The sequence below is a fragment of the Ochotona princeps genome, chromosome 24 (assembly GCF_030435755.1).
Source record: "Ochotona princeps isolate mOchPri1 chromosome 24, mOchPri1.hap1, whole genome shotgun sequence".
In the NCBI taxonomy this organism is placed as follows: Eukaryota; Metazoa; Chordata; class Mammalia; order Lagomorpha; family Ochotonidae; genus Ochotona; species Ochotona princeps.
The window spans coordinates 34,319,573-34,339,766 of NC_080855.1; positions in this window are offsets into that span (position 1 = coordinate 34,319,573).

Below are 20,194 nucleotides of genomic sequence, written 5' to 3' on the forward strand. Positions count from 1 at the left end.
TGTTGTTACTAACCTGTGGCACACAAAGAAGCATTGCAGGGAATGGGCACATACAACCATCTGTGTGTGCAGAGTACTCTCTTTTGTGTAATAGAGAGGAACTGACTAAATCAGTGCCAGATATGTAGATTCAAACACTCTGGTTCTTGTTGATCATCTCTCTTCCTCTTCTCTTAGTCTTCTCATCACTTGCTTAGCTGGATCACACAATATAACATTCTTAGTAGTTTACCAATAATACTGAAAACAAAGATTTGAATAAATGAGGTCACCCTAGTAGCGACATTTGTATTTTTTCTTGCTTGTATTTACTAGAATAACCATTAAATATGCCAATTTCTTTAAAAATTTTTTCTTCTAATATATTCTTCCTATTTAAATGGCAATCTATGGTACTGAATCAGTGAGAACCAATGGCTGACATTTTACATCCACATGAACACACTGTGTGATGCTACTTCAGGAATTCCAGATTGATTCTTCAGGTATATTACAGGGAGAGTATATTTAAACACTGTTCATCATTTTCCAGATCATATAAGGAACTCAACAGCAAACCCCAAGTACCTTGATCAAAAACTAAGAAATTAATAGAATAAAGAATATGAGTAGATTGTCAATATTTCAAGTAACCAGGCAATGGAAGTCAAAACTACAATGGAAAGTAACCTCCTGCCAGTTATAATGGCTATTTTCAAGAAAACCTATAAAAATTGTTGTGAAGTTGTGGAGAAGAATTAGAAGAGGTAGTGTTTTTCAAGATTGGACAACAGGTCCCAAAATGGCTAAATGGAAGGTATAATTGTGAATGCTCCACATCACATTCTGCTGGGTGACTGCAGTTCATACTAACAGTTGTTTTGGATTGTTTTTAATAAAGAGCTAGAAGAGATTAAAGGTCCCAAGTGTAAAGCAGTGGTGTACAATGTCAGTGCTAATTAATCTGACTTGATCAATACATGCTGTATAGATGTATTGAGACATCATAGTGTGGCTCATTATTGTATCATTGATGTGTGCAAATCAAATCATTTCTTCCTAGAGTGCTCAATAAGTTTCATAAACAATGTGGTAAGTTCAATGTTCCAGATCAAATCCCTGGAGGTCACTGCTCAGAGTGACTAGCTGGATTCTGGAGAGAAATTTCTGAGTTTCAGTCATTCCCATTATCAGCCTCAGAGATGTTGCCCTGTGAGTTGTGAAGAAGAGAATTTTATGGCAACACTCTTGACTACTTGTATTTCTGGACTGAAGAACTACCCCAACATCTTCTCCCCCCTAATTGTCCCTTTCCTTTCCCAATCTCTGTGCCATGTGGCAGAGTTATGGGTTATCCCTTAAACGCATTTTGATGATTTTTCTCTTTCTGTGGACTCAGTGTCTGATCGGACAAAGAAATGCAGTGAGGGACTCTCCTGGTCTCATTGTGTTGATATCGATATTATTCAGGACACGTACTTCTACCGTACAGACTCTTGGCATTGGGAAAGCAGCAGAAGGAAGGTCAGTGTCCCCTACCCTAGTCATTCTCTCCTGAGTCAGATCATATAATGCTCCTGCTTGAGTGTGCCCCTCTGTATTTTGAAAAATGAAGCATTGCTGTTCCCAATGACCAGGGACACAGAGGTGACTATGGTTAAATAGATTCTGCATGTTACATCCTCTTGCATTTCGTGTGTTTTTCTCCTGTGAATTTGTCTTTTCATAGAGAAGCTTCAGATGTGAACCTGTTAGCGAGCCAATTCTGAATATAAAGTTCATCATTACTTCAAACTGGAAAAAGGAGACATTCACTCTGGTGGCAACAGTTGGGAACTGTGGTGAAGACAGTGAAAATAAGAATTGTTGCTGCATTGTTCTCACATCTCTGTGATGTATAGTTAGAAGGTAAAATTCCCATGTGCTCTTTTTATTTTAAGTCAAATTAGTAACAGAAAATCTTTAAACATGTGCTTTGACTTAGGTGCACATTTGGGATATACTGTACTTTTTTGTGTTCCCTGTTCTAGGGACAGGCATTACGTTTCTTTTGGTGTACTGTTGGATCCTAAGGAATTGAATAACATTTTTTTTTCCTCTCAGGGCATGCACAACAATGATTCTGTGTTTGCAGACACCCAACTGCAAACTGGAAATCCAATGATAAAACAGCACAGAAATGTACTTTGTGTCCCTTGTACAAGTGATTTGTTGCTTGTTATCAGCCCTTTACAAATGCTTTGAGGCCTTTCCCTGTGTCTCTTCTTCATGGCTTTCTGTACAGAATTTCTTGGCCTAAGGAATTCCTGCTTCCATTTTGGGCATTGTTTTAAATTCTGTTTAATTTGAAATGAAGAGAGTGAGAATGAGTGAAAGACCCCAGTCCCCCTCCACTCTGCCATCCCCTGTTCATCTGAGCAAGATCCCAGGCTGACTTCTCTAGCTCCCATGTTAGTCCACAGGTCACCCGAGGCTGCCTAAGAGATTCTGGGGTGAAACCAAACTGCCCCCAGGCACTGTATGGCCAGAAGCAAATCTTCCATCCTCTACTATGGTTCCATTTGTTCTCTGCAGGCTCCAGTGTAAGGCATATCCTCCATATGCATCTGAATATACTGTCCACCGCTCCTTCAAAACCACTGAAGAGGCCCAGATCTGACACATACATTCCATGTTCAGACCATGGAACCTGCAATTTCCTCCATGGTTGGAGCTTTTTAGCCAGCACTTCAGTTGGGGGGATTCCAAAAGAAACTTTATCTGAGGTAATCCCAGATCCAATTGCCAATACAGGGTCTGGCACAGTCTGTCATCCAAATCAACCTATGCACAAAGCGTTAATGCCAATGGCTGGGTCAGTAATCTCAAATCCTGTCTTCTGAGCAAATTAATGTGTGTTGCAGCTTAGCCACATCCTTTTCACCACACACATTTAGCGTTCATGCAAACCAATGGGAGCTGCAGCCTAGTCAGAGTGAGGTAGAATAACCCCTACCAGGCCCAGCTTTGTATAGCTTCGTACCTGTTTTGGCCTTTGACTTTGGGTTTGGGTGCCACAGCCAGGCCTGATCTTGCCTGCAACCAGTCCTGACACTTGCAGGCAGGTGCTGCAATCTGGCCGTGCTCAGTCTGCTCCCATCCCTGGCTCATGTAAAGCAGTAGGTGTGACACCTTAGCACAGCATGACTGACATTCCAGCCAGGTTTCTGCACTCACCAGTAGGCTAAGGTTTGCTCAGCCAGCCTATTCCACCCACATCCAAAACCAACCCACAAACTTGCCAGTGGATGGAACTATCTTGCCTAGGCTGCCCAACCCAGACCTGGACCACCTGTTCACCAGTGGATGCTTTGAGCTACCAATGGAGTTTCCCAAGTTCTCCCATTTAGCCTGCTCCTAGACATGTCACACATACCAGAGGGTATTAGGCCCTTGCCTAGACATCTGGCGGCCTACCCTCACCATAGCCTTGTATGAGCTAGGGGATGTTGTATCCCAGTCTGCTCTACATCCTCTTTTATTGTGTTCATGTGGGTGCTGCAGTCTGGACCTGCTTAGCCTGAGCCTATTCACAGAACCCCAGTGTTGGCAGGTTCCATGGTCATGCCTATCTCAATGCCTCACCTCCCAAACTCTTTTTTTTTTTTAATTATTTATTATTTAACTTCAGTAATTACATTGTATTATGTGACACAGTTACATAGATACTTGGGTTCTCCCCACCCCTCCCCAAACCCTCCCACCATGGTGGATTCCTCCACCTTGTTGCATAACCACAGCTCAAGTTCAGTTGAGATTTCCCCATTGCAAGTGTATACCAAACATAGAGTCCAGCATCTTATTGTCCAGTCAAGTTCAATGGCTTCTTGGGGAGACCTTGTCTGGTCTGAAGGTAGAGCCAACTGAGTAAAATCCTGATCAATTAGAAGCTCCAACATAACATCAGCAATAATTTATAATGTTATGGAATTAATTGACATCGTATTGAGCAACCAATATGTTAAAAATAAATGCAAGTTCTTAACCGCATCCTGTGACTATTTCATTGACATTTCAATCTTAGTTTAAATACAACTGGGTTCTATACATCTTAAAATAGCTATAGATTACTGTTCAGCTGTCTTCTGTCTGTTTTCATTATAATATTTATTTATTTATTTATTTATTTTTTAAAAAATTTATTCATTTTATTAGTCAGAAATACACAGAGGAGGAGAGACAGAGAGGAAGATCCTCCGTCCGATGATTCACTCCCCAAGTGAGCCAAAATGGGCCGGTGCACGCCAATCTGATGCCGGGAACCAGGAACCTCCTCCGGGTGTCCCACCTGGGTGTAGGGTCCCAAAGCCTCGGGCCGTCCTCAACTGCTTTCCCAGGCCACAAGCGGGGAGCTGGATGGGAAGTGGAGCTGCCGGGACCAGAACCGGCACCCATATGGGAGCACAGGGCATTCAAGGCGAGGACTTTAGCCGCTAGGCCATGCTGCCGGGCCAATCATTATAATATTTAGCCTTTTATAGCATTGAGGCATAATTTTGCTGAACTTGGGATTTTTTTCGGATATTCCAGACTGGCTAATAACTCCAAGGAGACATTTGTCAACAGTTTAGGTGCAGAACAATTACAGCAGAGGTATGCAGAGAAATCCTCAATATCCTAGTGAGGAGTAACTAATATTTCATGTCTCCCTCACACCTAGTAGGGTGATGGAACATTACTCCGCTCTCCTGCACTGTTATGAAATAATATAGGGTATTAAAAAGTATATTAGGTTGTGCAATTCTTTGATGTAGATCATAAGCAGTCTGACTTCCCAAAGTCTTATTGCATGTGCGATAGGTGATAGGCTGTTTAATGTAGAGATAATATTACGTTTTATATGTACTATTTTACATACTGACATCATTTCATCTTAAATAAGGCAAACATGTGGTATCTGACCTTTTGAGATTGACTCATTTCCCTTGGCATTATGGTTTCCAGTTGGGCCCATTCGGCACAAAGAATTGCATTTTGCGTTTTTTAAATAGCTGAGTAGTATTCCCTGGAGTAAATAAACCTCAGCTTTCTTATCCAGTCTTCTGCAGAAGGTCATTTGGGTAACTTCTATGTTTTTTCAATTACTGATTGTGCTGCTATGAACATGGGGGTGCATGTTGGTTTCTATGTAACATTTTGGATATATTCCTAGGAGTGCTATTGCTGGATCATACAGTATGTTGATTTTGAATTGTTTGAGTGTTCTCCATACCGATTTCCACAGAGGCTATACCAGACTGCAGCCCCACCAGCAGTGAAGAAGGGTACCCTTTTCTCTGCATCCTCACCAGCAAGTGTTGTTGGTGGTTTCCCTGTATGTGGGCCAATTTTACTGGTGTTAGGTGGTACCTCATTGATGTCTTAATTTGGATTTCCCTTATTGCCAGGGAACTTGAGCATTTTTTCACGTTTGTTTTCCATTTGGATTTGCTCCTTTGTGAAATGTCTGCTCATTTCCCATGTCCATTTCTTGAGTGGTTTGTTTGTTTTGGCAGTTTGGTTGTTTTGTAGTTCTTTGTATATTCTGGAGATTAACCCTGTATCACTTATGTAGTGAGCAAAGATCTTCTCCCATTCTGTGGGTTGCTTTTTTGCTTTGTTGATTCTTTCCCTTGCTGTACAAAAGCTTCTTAGTTTGATGAGGTCACATTTGTTTATTCTGGTCTTGATTGCTATTGCTTTTGGTGTCCTTGTAAGGAAGTCGGGACCTACCCCTAACTCTTGCAGGGTGTTTCCAACATTTTCTTCCAAAAGTTTGAAGGTTTCTGGATGTAGATTTAGGTCTGTTATCCATTTAGATTTGATGTTAGCGTATGGTGAGAGATGTGGGTCTATCTTCTTGTTTCTACAGGCTATTAACCAGTTGTCCCAACAGCATTTATTGAAAAGACCTTCCCATTTGCTTGGATTGTCGTCTGGTTTTTGTCAAACACTATTTGGCTGTATCTGCGTCGGTTCCCATCTGTTGTTTCTATTCTGCTCCATTGGTCCTCCTCACTATCTCTGGGCCAGTTCCAGGTTGTTTTGCTAACCACCACCCTGTAGTATGTCCAGAGGTCCAGAACTGGTATTCCCCCTGCCAACTTCCTGTTCTTCAGGATGGTTCTAGCTATTCGTGTTTTTGTGTGTGTGTGTGTGTTTCCAGATGAACCTTTGGATCATTGTTTCCAGTTCCCTGAAGAATGTTTTGGGTACTTTGATTGTGATTACATTGAATGTATATATTGCTTTAGGCAGTATACATGTTTTAATGATATTGATTTTACCTATCCATGAGCATGGGATGCTACTCCATCTTTTGAGGTCTTGTTCAATTTCTGTTTTAAGTAGTTTGTAGTTTTCTTGAAAAGGTCTCCTACATTTTTGGTTAGATTGATTCCTAGATATTTCATACTCTTCTCTGTTATTTTGAATGGTATCTTGCTTGTTAGATCTTTTTCCAACTTGGGGCTGTTTGCATGCACTATGGCTGTTGATTCTTGTTCATTAATTTTGTACCCTGCCATTCTACCAAACTCTTACATAAGTTCTAGCAGTCTCTGTGTTAAGGCTCTTGGCTCTTCTATATAAAGAATCATATCATCTGCATATAGTGAAAACTTGACTTTTTCGTTTCCTATTTGAATTCCTTTGATTTCTTTTTCTTGTCTTATGGCTTCAGCAAGGACCTCTGTGAATATGTTCAATAGGAGTGAAGAAAGTGGACATCTCTGTCTTGTTCCAAATCTCAGTGGGACGGGATCAAGTGTTTCTCCATTCAGCATGATGCTGGCATTGGGTTTTTCATATATTGCTTTGATTATGTTGTGGATTGTTCCTTCTATGCCTACCTTGGTTAGGGTTTTTAGCATGAAGTGGTGTTGGATTTTGTTGAAAGCTTTTTCTGCATCTATCGATAGTATTATTTGATTTTTTAAAAAGATTTTATTATTATTGGAAAGCTGGATATATAGAGAGGAGGAGAGACAGAGAGGAAGATCTTCCATCTGATGTTTCACTCCCCAAGTGAGCCACAACGGGCCGGTGCGTGCCGATCCAATGCCGGGAACCAGGAACTTTTTCCGGGTCTCCCACGTGGGTGCAGGGTCCCAAAGCCTCGGGCTGTGCTCAAATGCTTTCCCAGGCCACAAGCAGGAAGCTGGATGGGATCGGAGCTGCCCGAATTAGAACCGGCGCCCACATGAGATCCCGGGGTGTTCAAGGCGAGGACTTTAGCCACTAGGCCATGCCACCAGGCCCTATTATTTGATTTTTGTTCTTCAGTTTTTGGATGTGGTGTATCATATTTATGAATTTCTGACTGTTGAACCATCCCTGCATTCCAGGGATGAATCCTACTTGATCCAGGTGAATGATCTCTCCAATGTTTTTTTGAATTCTATTGGCTAGGATTTTGTTGAGAATCTTAGCATCAATGTTCATCAGAGAGATAGGTCTGTGGTTTTCCTTCTCTGTTGACTCTCTATCTGGTTTTGGAATAAGAATATATTGGCTTCATAGAATGAGTTTGGAAGGGTTGCTTCCTTTTCTACTGTTTTGAAGAGCTTGTAGAGGATTGGGGTTAGTTCTGTTTGGAATGTTTTATAGAATTCTGTAGTGAAACCGTCTGGTCCTGGGCTTTTCTTTGTTGGGAGATCTTTAAGCACTGATTCAATTTCTGCTTTGGTTATGAGTTTGTTCAGGTCGTTTGTTGCCTCTGGGCTAAGTTTTGGTAGATAGTGGAAGTCTAAGAACTTTTCCTTTCTTGGTGGTCTTCTGATTTTTTGGAGTACAGTGCTTTGTAGTAATATTTAATTATGTTCTTAACGGTTGCAGTGTCTGTTGTTATGTGGCCTTTTTCATCCTTGATACTGTTAATTCTGTCTTTCTCTTGTTTTTTCTTTGTCAGTCAGGCCCGTGGGGTGTCTATTTTGATTATCTTCTCAAAAAATCAGCTATTTGATTCGTTGATTTTGTGTATAGACTTTTATTTCTATTTGATTTATTTCCTCCCTTGTTTTGATGATTTCTTGTTTCCTTTTGTGTGGGGGGCCCTTCTGCTGCTGTTTTTCAAATTCCTGGAGGTATGTGTTTAATTCTTTTATTTGAAGCCTTTCTTGGACCTTGACATGAGCTCCAAATGCGATAGACTTACCCTGTAGCAATGCTTTGATGGTGTCCCACAAGTTTTGGAATGTTGTATCAGAGTTTTCATTGGTTTCCATATATATATATATATATATATATATATATATATATATATATATATATATATATTTACCAGTTTAGAGCTTTTTAATTAAAATTTCAATTAAAAACATGAACAATGACTCACAGATTTTTTTCAAGTGTCACTGATGCTATTGAAAGACAATATCCATTTTCAAGTGATGACATATTTTATATAATTACTATGTGTGCAGATATGTGTATATATATGTATTTGTTCATACACAGGCAAGTTTTAACAAAGGTGTTACTAAAAAGGAAAGTGACAGGATCCCTTTCAGCATCATGGTGTTAAATTCCAGCCGCTGTTCAGTACTACACTATCCAATAAGATTTTTTTGTTTTTTTTTATTAATTGTTTTGCATTATGTGACAGTTTTATAGGCTCTGGAAATCCCCCCACCCCTCCCACGCCCCTCCCCCCTGGTAGCTTCCTCCACCTTAATGCAGTATTACAGTTCAAATTCCATCAAGATTCTTTCCTTGCAAACATATACCAAGCATAGAGTCCAGCTACTTATTGTCCAGATGGGTTGAACAGTTTCTTGGGGAGACCATTTCTTGTCCGAAGTTAGAGCTGGTAGAATATCATCCCAGGCAATTAAGAGGCCCAATATAACATCAACAGCAATTTGCAACATTATGGAATTGATATGGTTTTGAGTAACCAGTATGTTAAAAAAAAAAAAAAAGCAAGTTCTTAACCACAACCTATGATTAGTTCATTGACATTTCAATTTTAGTTTACATACAGGACCGGCTGCTATATACCTTAAAATGGCTATAAGGTACCATTCAGCTGTCTCGTGTCTATTTCATTTTAGTATTTAGCCATTTGCTGTGTTGAAGTATAATTTTGCTGATCTTGGCAGATTTTAGGATAATCTAGACTGGCTTGTAACTCTAACAAGACATCTGTCGACAATTAAGGTGCAGAACATTTTTGGGGGGGGGTATGCAGGAAAATCCTCAACACCATGGTGGGGAGTAACTAATATTTGTGTCTCACCCAGCGAGGCATGAGCCAATCCACGCCAGCTCTTTCCTGTCAGATTCCAAGCTCTACTTTTTGTTGTCTATTTATTTCAGTTTGTTTTTTAGTTTGTATGATTGTTTGATTGGTTTGAGGGGTTTTTGGAGTGACCCCGATGGTCATTGCGAGGGAGGGCGGGGGTCCAGAGGTGGAACCAGGCCCGGACCAGAGAAAGCACTCCTTCCTGGTCCCGAAGGACATTTATTGTTCTTCTGTTTCTGCGGACCACTCAGGGCTTCTGGTTGTCTTTCCGATGATTTTGGTTTCTGCGCGGTAGTGTTTGGACTTCTTCCATCCCCTGGGGAAGCTTCTGTTAGGGGTGGGTGACCTCAGAGTACTCGGCCTCCGAGGGCATCCAATTCCCTGTGGCCTCCTTGGCAGTTGGGATATAGTCCTTGTTGCTCATATTAATAGTTTGTGGTGAAGGTCTGAGAGTCTTCATGGTTGGGATCCAAGCTTCCTCCTTACTACCTGCTCCATCTGGAGTGCCCCCCTACCCCACGCACATGACCTCCTGTTAAGAGGTTGTCAGGATAGCACCTGATTCCCCCCTCATGCATTGCTATAGTAGTTTTACTATTGTTTAATGCCGCTTTGAGTCTGTTGTCTACGAATTACCAGATTTGATCTTAATAGGCTATATTGTACATTTTCCTCACTCTTATTATGGTCCTAAAAGACTTCCCTGCACTCCCTCCCCATCACAGATTAGCATAGGGTATTGAGGGTGTAGTAGGTTTTGCAGTTTTTCGATGTAGATCTTAAGTATTCTGACATTAATTGTTGGTTTATAGATTATATCGCATTATCTTATTGCATTGGATACAGGTTGTTAGAGATTACACTAATATTACAATATACAGGTACTATCTTCCAAATTGTCATCTTTTCATCTCAGATTAGGGCAAACATGTGGTATTTAACCTTTTGGGATTGGTTCATTTCTCTTAGCATGATGGATTCCAGTTGGGCCCATTTGTCCACAAAGAACTGCATTTCTTTTTTTTTAATAGCTGAGTAGTATTCCGGAAAAAATAGCCAATCATGGAGGGTTGATGTAAGGGGGAAGGCAGAGAGAGAGGCAAAAAGTGCCAGAAGAATGAGCAAGTATAGTTAGAAATAGTATAAGCTGGTGTGTGAACCTCCCAGAACACTACGGAATCAACAAGATCCATGCAATCTGGAGAATCAACCAAAAATAACAACAATAAAAAACCAAGGCAGCGCTCGGCGGTTCGGCTAGATTATCCCAAAATCTACCAAGATCAACAAAATTATACTTCAACACAACAAATGGCTAAATACTAAAATGAAATAGACACGAGACAGCTGAATGGTACCCAGTGGCCTTTTCGAGGTATATAGCAGCCGGTCCGGTCCTGTATATAAACTAAAATTGAGATGTCAATGAGCTAATCATAGGTTGTGGTTAGGACTTGTTTTTTTGTTATTTTGTTCTTTTTTTTTTTTTCTTTAACATACTGGTTACTCAAAACTATGTCAATTCCATAATATTGCAAATTGCTGTTGATGTTATATTGGGACTCTTAATTGACTGTGATGATATTATACCAGCTCTGACTTCGGACAAGAAATGGTCTCCCCAAGAAACTGTTCAACCCATCTGGACAACAAGTAGCTGGACTCCATGCTTAATATATGTTTGCAAGGAAAGAATCTTGATTGAATTTGAACTGTAATGCTGCATCAAGGTGGAGGAATCCACCAGGGGGGAGGGGAGGAGGAGGGGGATTCCCAAAGCCTATGAAACTGTCATATAATGCTAAATATTAATTAAAAATAAAAAAATGCAGCATTTTGGAAAAAAAAAAAAACAGATCTACTAAAATCCAAAACACAGGATGACTCCTACTACAAGATGAGATGACAAGATAGCACCCAGGATTTCAAAACACTAGAGATTTTTGCCAACTGCATGTTAGCAGCTGTGCAGGAGCAAGTAAGGTGGGGAAAACGGAGTCTTGAAATGTACTTCAGAATAACCCATGCGTTCTGACTAGAAATCTCATATGGGGAACCAAAAGACTACTAATATTGGAACTCATAAGAGTGTGGCAAAGTTGAAAGATATGAAATCAACACACATAAATGAACTTAATTATCTTTTGCAACACACTGGAAACCTTTGTGCTTCACAAAATAAGCCAGTTCCAAAAAGACAAACATCATGTGTTTTCTCTGATATGTGACAGCTAGGCTGTAATAGACACCAAAGAACAGCAATAAAATGGTCACACTGGGAAAAAAAAAAAAAAAAAAAAAAAAAAGAACCCAGCAGGGGAAAGGCCGGCGGGAATTTTAACCAGAGGATACATAGGCAACTTTAGGAAATCGTTGCAGAAAGCCCCTCCAGTGGTGGCTAGAAACTGCAGGAGTGCTGAAACCTCTAGCACTGGTTGAGATATTAATAACCTTGGCGGGACTCAGGCAAAGACGGGGATGGCTACCTGACACACACTCCCCCATAACCAAATGCCACGGTACCGGGAGGGTGCTAGGACCCTGAAGTGCAGTAGCCAGCAGCTGCGGCAGCGAGGATGAAATCCCCAGGATCACAGCTAATCTAAATTCTGGGCCAACACAGTCCAGGGGAAAGAGGCGGTGGAGTGGGTTTGCCAGATCCCGTGCCTCAGATAAAAAAAAAAAAAAAAAAAAAAAAAAAAAAAAAAAAAACAACCAAAGAGACAAAGAGACAAGACCCGGACGGGCGCCTAGGCACTGAAACCTGAGGCCCTGAAACCTGAAACCCTGAAGGGAAACAAAAATCAAAAACTCCCTGGTCCAGAAGCAAAACAAAAACCTAGGCCAGCAAGACCGCAGGCCACCCACTAGGTGGCAACAGAGGTCAAGGGTGAGAATCCAGTAACACCTTGGGCCACAAGTATGAAATGCAATAAGAGAATTAGTGAAGTAGAAACAGCTAGCGCCACCCCAAAAAGCCACCATAAATCCTGGTCAATCGCAGAGATTACAGATGAAGAAATTGAAGACGTCTCTGATAAGAAGTTCAGAAAAATAATTATAAAACTCTTCAGAGACAATGAAAAACGATAGGATGAGCTCAAAGATTTCAAAAACCACATAATCACAGAAACAAAATTACTCAAAAATGAGATCCTAGACTTGAAGAATAAAGTTGAGAGCTTAGCCAACACAATTACAGCAGCAGGAGACAGGATATCCGACTTGGAAGATTCCCAGAATGAAAGCAGGCAGATTATTAACCAACTAGAGTCACAACTACATAAAGCGACCAAGATGATCCAGGAGATGAACGACAACATCAAGAAGTCAAATATCAGAATCATGGGGCTCCCAGAGGAGTGGAAAGAGAGACAGGCATACAACCAGTATTTGAGGAAATTATGCAGGAGAACTTCCAAAATACCTGCAACATGAATCCAATCCAAATTCAGGAAGGCCAGAGGACTCCCCACAGGGTGGACCCAAAACGATCTTCCCCAAGACTCGTGGTAATCAAGTTACCCTCCAATGAATACAAAAAAGGAATCCTAAGGTTAGCACGAACCAAAGAGAAGCTTACATTTAGGGGAAAGACCATCAGAATCACTGCCGACTTCTCAGAACAGACGCTCCAGGCAAGAAGGGAGTGGAACAAAATCTTTCAAGTACTGAAAGAGAACAATTGTCAACCAAGAATACTCTTACCCAGCAATGATTTCATTTGTATATGAGAACAAAACTAGATGCTTCCACAGCAAAGAGAAATTAGAAGAATATGCCAACACAAAACCAACTCTACAAAATCTCCTTAGAAAAGCGCTACTCCCAGAGAAAAAGGAAGCAAGCCATAAGCAAGGGTGGCAATCTGGGAGATCTCAATAAAGTCCATCGACAGAAACGACAATCAATTACCAACAACCTCAAAAACACAGGCGTATGGCATGGTTTCCATATATTTTTTGATCTCATCTTTATTAATTTCTTCTCTGACCCATTGTTCGTTAAATAGCATATTGTTCAACCTCCAAGAGTTTCTGTATATTCTGGGGCATTTTGAATAGTTGATTTTCAGTTTCATTCCATGATGGTCTGAGAGGGTACATGATATGTTTCATATCTTGTTGAATTTATTTAGATTTGCTTTGTGTCCTATCATGTGGTCGATCCTGGAGAAGGTGCCATGCACTGCTGAAAAAAATATATAATCTGAGGCTTTAGGATAAAAAGTTCTATAAATGTTAACCAAATCCAATTGTTCTATTTGTATGAGTTCCTTTGTTTCTTTGTTGAGTTTTTGTTTCGTTGATCTGTCTTTTGGTGTTAATGGGGTATTGAAATCACCCACAATTATTGTATGCATATCTATGTCTTTCCTTAAGTCTGTAAGTAATTGGTTCAAATAGCTAGGCGCATTGGAATTTGGTGCATATATGTTCACGATGGCAATTACTTCCTGGTGGATCTTTCCTTTCACCAATATAAAATGTCCTTCCCTGTCCCTTTTGATGTTTGTCACATTGAAGTCTATATCATCTGAAATTAGGACAGTTACCCCAGCCGTTTTTTCTCGTCCACTGGCATGAAATATCTTTTTCCATCCCTTCACTTTCAGATTCTTATCTTCTTTTCTGGTTAGATGTGTCTCTTGTTGGCAACAGATAATTGGGTCCTGTTTGATGATCCATTCCGTTAATCTGTGCCTTTTGATTGGTGAGTTTAGGCCATTTGTGTTAAGAGTTAATATTGAGATGTTGCGATTTTGCCCTGCCATACATATGTGTTTTTGTGGATGTTGGTTTTTGTTTGATTGCCCCTCCTTGTGTGGACTTTAGTGGGGAGACCTTCCTGCTTTCCCTCTTTGCTTATGATTTGCCCCCATTTTTTCTGAATTTAGCACATTTCTAACGAGATTTTGTAGAGCTGGTTTTGTGCTGGCATATTCTTTGAGTTTCTCTTTGCTATGAATGTATCTGATTTTGTTCTCAAATATAAATGAGATCTTTGTTGGGTACATTATTCTTGGTTGACAGTTGTTCTGTTTCAGTATTTGGAAGATCTTTGTCCATTCTCTCCTTGCTTGTAGGGTCTCTTCAGAGAAGTCAGCAGTGATTCTGATTAATTTTCCCCTCTATGTTATCTTTTCTTTGCTTTGTACTTGTCTCAGGATTCCTTGTCTTCACTGGAGTGAAACTTGAGCACCATGTGTCTGGGTGAGGATCTGTTTGGATCATATTTATTGGGAGTTCTCTATCCTTCCTGAATTTGGGCTGGGTTCATGTTCCAAGTGTTTTGGAAGTTTTCCTGTATAATTTCATCGAGCACCGTTTACATTCTTGATTCCCTTTCTGCTCCTTTGGAAAGTCTTACAACTCTAATATTCAATTTTCTTAGGTTGTCTTTCTTCTCCTTTATGGTCTTGTTGGCTTTGTTCAGGCTTATTTCTAGCTGTTTACTGAGCTGGGTACTTTCATTTTGCATGTCTCCAGTTTCAGAGATCCTCTCTTCTGCTGCATTTATTCTGCTAGTTAGGCTCTCAACTTTGTGCTCTAAGTCAAGGATTCTGCTTCTGACTTGTTGTATTTCTGTGACTATGTGGTTCTTGAATTCCTTGAAGTCTTCCCAGTTCTTTTCATTGTCTCTGACAAATTTTAATAATATTTTTAATATTCTTTTTCTGGTAGAGCTTCCATGTCTTCATCTCGCATCTCCAAAATAGATAATGGCTTTTGGTACGTTTTTGGTGAGGTACTGGCTCTCTCATCTGAATCTTTTTTTTATTTTTTCTGATGCTTCTTCCCATTGCATTATTGTTTCTTGTTGATTTGCGGGAATGTATTCTCTGATTTGTTTATCCACAGTTTCTGGTCTCAGTGCAGTGGTGTGGAGTAGGTATGAGTTTGCTACTGCTTTATGGTTTGCTTACAGAATAGAATTTCTTTGAGTTCTATTGGGGACTTTTGGTGAGGGTGGGGGGTAGCTTTGTTAACCCCTTGGTGTATATAAGCCTCTGTAGCTTGGTTTCTCTAAGCTCTGTTGGTTAGACCTTTTGTCCTGTGTGTGTCTTCAGGGGTAGAGCTTAGTAGCAGCACTTTGTAGCTTCAGAGGTCCTTGTCTCTGGTCTTTGTGGATTTGGGAGACCCCCAGTACCCCTCAGGCCTGTGAGGGAGTATGCATCAAGCCGTCGGGGGCTCTAGCTATGTGCATCGGGGCCACTGTCTCGGAGCCTGCCGTTGTGGAGCTGCCCAGCCCTGTCCTGATGTGAAACTCAGGTGCTGGTGTGCTGAGGGTCCTCCCAGCAAGGTCCTGCAGAGAAAGTGAAACTGCACTGCCCACCTTCGCCTGCTGCCCCAGGGCTACAGGCATTTAGCAGTGGGATGCTGCTCTGGCATGAACCCCAGGCGCTGGTGTGCTGAGGTTCTGCCCAGCAAGGTCCCGCAGAAAAAGTGAAGCAGCGCATGTTGGCTGCGCTGCACCACTGGGGGACCTGTAGGAGCTCCACGCCCAGCCCCCACACTAGTTGGAGCCTTCGGTTGTTGCACAGCCTCAGTCTGGGAGAATTCTGGGGAGGAGAGGAGCACCAAGCAGGGTCGAGCTTCATATGGTTCTCTCAGGAATCTCAGGGGCTTTTCACCCCAGCCATCCCCACCTCCCTGGGACCCTGCATGACTCAGCGCAGCTGATGCCAGTGACACAAAGCCTCCAAGCCAGGTGCCGCCTGGGGCCTGTGCTGCTCGGAACGCCAAGCAATCTCACAGCTCTGATCGCTGGAAATTCCACCAGAAGGGGAGGGGTCCCTGCTGCTGGTGGGGGCGTTCACAAAAGGCAAACTGTCCAGCTGTCTCCATCTGCCCTGGGTCGAATGGGTTTCCCACTGGTGCGCCCCTTTCCCAGCATGACTCCACATTTTGAGTGGGTCGCTGTGTTCCCTGCCTTCTTTCTCTGGATTCCTTCTGAGTTATGTGTTTCTTCTTGGATGCTCAAAGTCCAGGGAGCTTCTGGAACCCCTCCATGCAGTTCCTTGGTCCGCTGCACCAAGTCCTAGCTTTTGTGTAGGCTGGTGTGTGGTGGTTGACAGTGCTCCACGCTAACAAGCCCAGCTCAGGTCTCCCATGTGTTCTGGTGCATTGGTCTGATCCGTAAAGGTCTTCTGTCTTCTCCCCTGTATATGGCAATGTCACAGTTGCCTAGCTTACCTATAGATTCAATGGCCCTGTCATTGAGAGCTCCTCAGGAGTCATTCCTCATCTGCAAGATACTCCCAGAGTGGCCCTCTCTACTACCTATTCCATGCTCCTTCCCCCATTCAATCCACAATCATTGAGACCAGGAGTGGATGAGTGTTCCTGCCTCGTCTTTGGAAGCTGAGTGGCTTGTATGTTCATCTGAGATTCTCCTAACCACCAGGGTCCCAAGCTCCACATGTGCTGGCCTGTTGCCTTACCCCTCCACACACCCAAGATCAAAGTCCATTGGAGTTCTCTAAGCCTGGTTCACCAGCACACCAAGGCAGTATGCTGGGATGCTCTCCTCAGCCAGGACCAAACACATGGAGTAATCACCAGATTCATTCCATCTGCCTAGAGGTAAGGTTCCAGGTCCCCATATGCCCACCAGTGCTATGACTGTATCCCTCTCCTGCCCCACGCCTTCATCCATAGGCCTCCACGTGCTCCCGACCATTTGATGGCCAGCAATGGTAGTGAGTTGCCGCCAAAATGAATTATTTTTATTGATTTGAAGGACAGAGTTACAATGAGGGAAAAGGAGTATGAGTGTAGAGGTGGGGCGAGAGATTCAGAGAGGAATTTTCATCTCTGATTTGGCTTATTTCCCAGACTATTTCACTGGTTCAGGGCAGGCAAGGAAAGGCCAGGGTCAGGATATTTGTAAAGGTCTTCACACGGTGTATGGGCCTGAGAACTTGTTTCATTTTCTCATACCTTCCCAGAGTACATTAGCAGGATGATCGATACGAAACAGAGCAGCTTGTAATTAAAGCAGAACCCATATGGGATGCCTCTGCTGTGGGGTGACTTAATTTCTTGCACCACAGCTCCAGCCCTTGGAGTTAGCTTTGTACAGAATGTTTAACAAAGAACTGACTCTATTCCTTGTGTGTGTGTCTGTCCAATGTGCCAGCAATATTTGCTGAATTGGAGGCCTCATTCCTTAAATAGTTGCAATACTTTCACAAAATTTAATGGATCATGAAAATAAAATTTACTTCTAGACTGACTTTCTGTTATTTTGATCTCTGTCTATACTGAAGGCACTACTGCACTTGCTGTGGTGATATAGCTTTCTTTATTTAAAAACTGGGAATTTGGGGCCTGGCGGCGTGGCCTAATGGCTAAAGTCCTTGCCTTGAAAGCCCGGGATCCCATATGGGTGCCGGTTCTAATCCGAGCAGCTCCACTTCCCATCCAGCTCTCTGCTTGTGGCCTGGGAAAGCAGTTGAGGACGCCCCAATGCATTGGGACACTGCACCCACGTGGGAGACCCGGAGGAGGTTCCAGGTTCCTGGCTTCAGACCGGCGTGCACCGGCCCGTTGCGGCTCACTTGGGGAGTGAAACATTGGATGGAAGATCTTCCTCTCTGTCTCTCCTCCTCTGTGTATATCTGGCTGTAATAAAATGAATAAATCTTTAAAAAAAACTGGGAATTTTGAGAGAATGATGTTCCATCTGCCAATTTGCTCCTCAAATAGCCACGATATTTGGAGTTGAACAAATCTGAAACCAGAAGTCAGGATTCTCCTCTGGACCTCGTGAATGGTTCCCAGCTCAAAAATTTAGTCCATTCTCCACTACTTTCACAGGCTATAAGCATGAGCTAGATGGGAGGTTGAGCAATCCGGATATGAAACAGTGCCCATATGGACTGCCAGTTTCATAGAACAAATCTAGATGTACTCATTTTTCTTCCCTGGTTTGCAAATTTTTTTAAGAAGTGACACTAGTTCTTTAAATATATTATTGTGTCCATCTTTGAAGGCATCTGGAATTGGGAATCTCATCTATTCTTGTGGTCCTTGCAAAGATGAAGAGAAGACCATTGATGCTCTAGGTTCCAGTGATGGCATCTTTGTGTGAATGTGCCACTGTTCATCCATTAGCTTGGCAGTCAAAACAAGTGTGGAGGGAATGCTTCCTGGTTGAGAACCCTGATGACTTTTACTCCTCTGAATGAGAAACCACAATTGTACCACATGGAATTTGCTTTTCATTGTTTTTTTTTCTATACCACTCTTTCTTTCTTCACTCCAGTATATGAAACAGTGTATATCACTAGGTAAACCAAAGACGGGACAGATTTTTCAAAAATGTCTGTAGAAAAAATTTTAAAAAATTGCCTCAGGAATAAAGAGGTAAATTCAATACTACATGAGAATGGTCTGCTTTTGGCAAGTTTTGGGAACTGTAACTATGATTGATCTTTTAATCAAACGTTTATTTGATTTTATTGGAAAGGTGGATAAACACAGAAAAGTAGAGACATAGAGAAAGATCTTCTGTGTGCTGATTCGCTTCCCAAATGCCCACAATGTCTGGAGCTGAGCTAATCTAAAAGCAGGAGCCAGGAGCTTCCTCTCAGTCACCCACGTGAGTGCAGGGTCCCAAGGCTTTGGGCTCCACTATTGCTATCCCTGGCACAAGAGGGGAGCTGGAAGGGAAGTAGAGCAGTTAGGGCACAAACTGGTGCCCATATGGAATTTGGGGTGAGGATTTAGCCACTAGGTTATTGTGTTGAGCCTGTTAGTTGTAGGTTTAAGGTGAGTGTTTGTATTTCTTGAGTGATGAAGAATTTTGGGTTTGTAAAAGAGATATGAAAATGAGTCAGTGACAACATTTCTGTGTGTGTGTGTGTGTGTGAATTTTTTAAATTAAATTTATTCATTAATTACATTGTGTTGTAATTTCATAGGAACTGGGATTCTCCCCACACTTCCCCACACCCTCCCCCCATGGTGGGTTCCTCCACCTTGTTGCGTAACCATAGTTCAAGTTCAGTTGAGATTCCCTCTTAGCAAGCATATGCCAAGCATAGAGTCCAACATCTTATACTCCAGTCAAGTCCAACTACTTATTGGGGAGACCCTCTCTGGTCTGAGGGCAGAGCCAGCAGAGTATCATTCCGATCAAATAAAAGCACTAACATATTATCAGCAACAATTAACATCGTGATGGAATTAATTGACATAGTATTGAGCAGCCAACATGTTAAAAATAAATGAGAGTTCTTAACCACCTTCTGTGACCACCCCATTCACATTTCCATTTTAGTTTATATACTACATATGACATAATATCCATAACGTAACCTGTTATGCATAACAATATATCTTCTTAAATTAAGGCAAACATGTGGTATTTAACCTTTTGGGATTGGCTCATTTCCTTTAGCATTATGGTTTCCAGTTGGGCCCATTTGGCCACAAAGAACTGCATTTTGTGTTTTTTAAGAGTTGAATAGTATTCCATGGAGTAGATGAACCATAGCTTTCTTATCCAATCCTCTGCTGATGGGCATTTTGGTTGTTTCCATGTTTTTGCAATTACTGATTGTGCTGCAATGAACACAGCAGTGCACTTTGGTTTCTCATAAAACAGGTGTTTTGGACATATTCCTAGGAGTGCTATAGCTGGATCATATGGTATGTCAATTTTGAGTTGTTTGAATATTCTCCATACTGATTTCCATAGAGGCTGTACCAGCCTGCAGCCCCACCAGCAGTGGAGTAGGGTTACCTTTTCCCCCACAACCTCGGCAACAAGTGTTGTTGATGGTTTTCATGTGGGCCAGTCTTACTGGCGTTAGGTGGTACCTCATTGATGTTTTAATTTGGATTTCCCTTATTGCCAGGGAACTTGAGCATTTTTTCATATGTTTGTTTGCCATTTGGGTTTGTTCCTTTGTGAAGTGTCTGCCCATTTCCTATGCCCATTTCT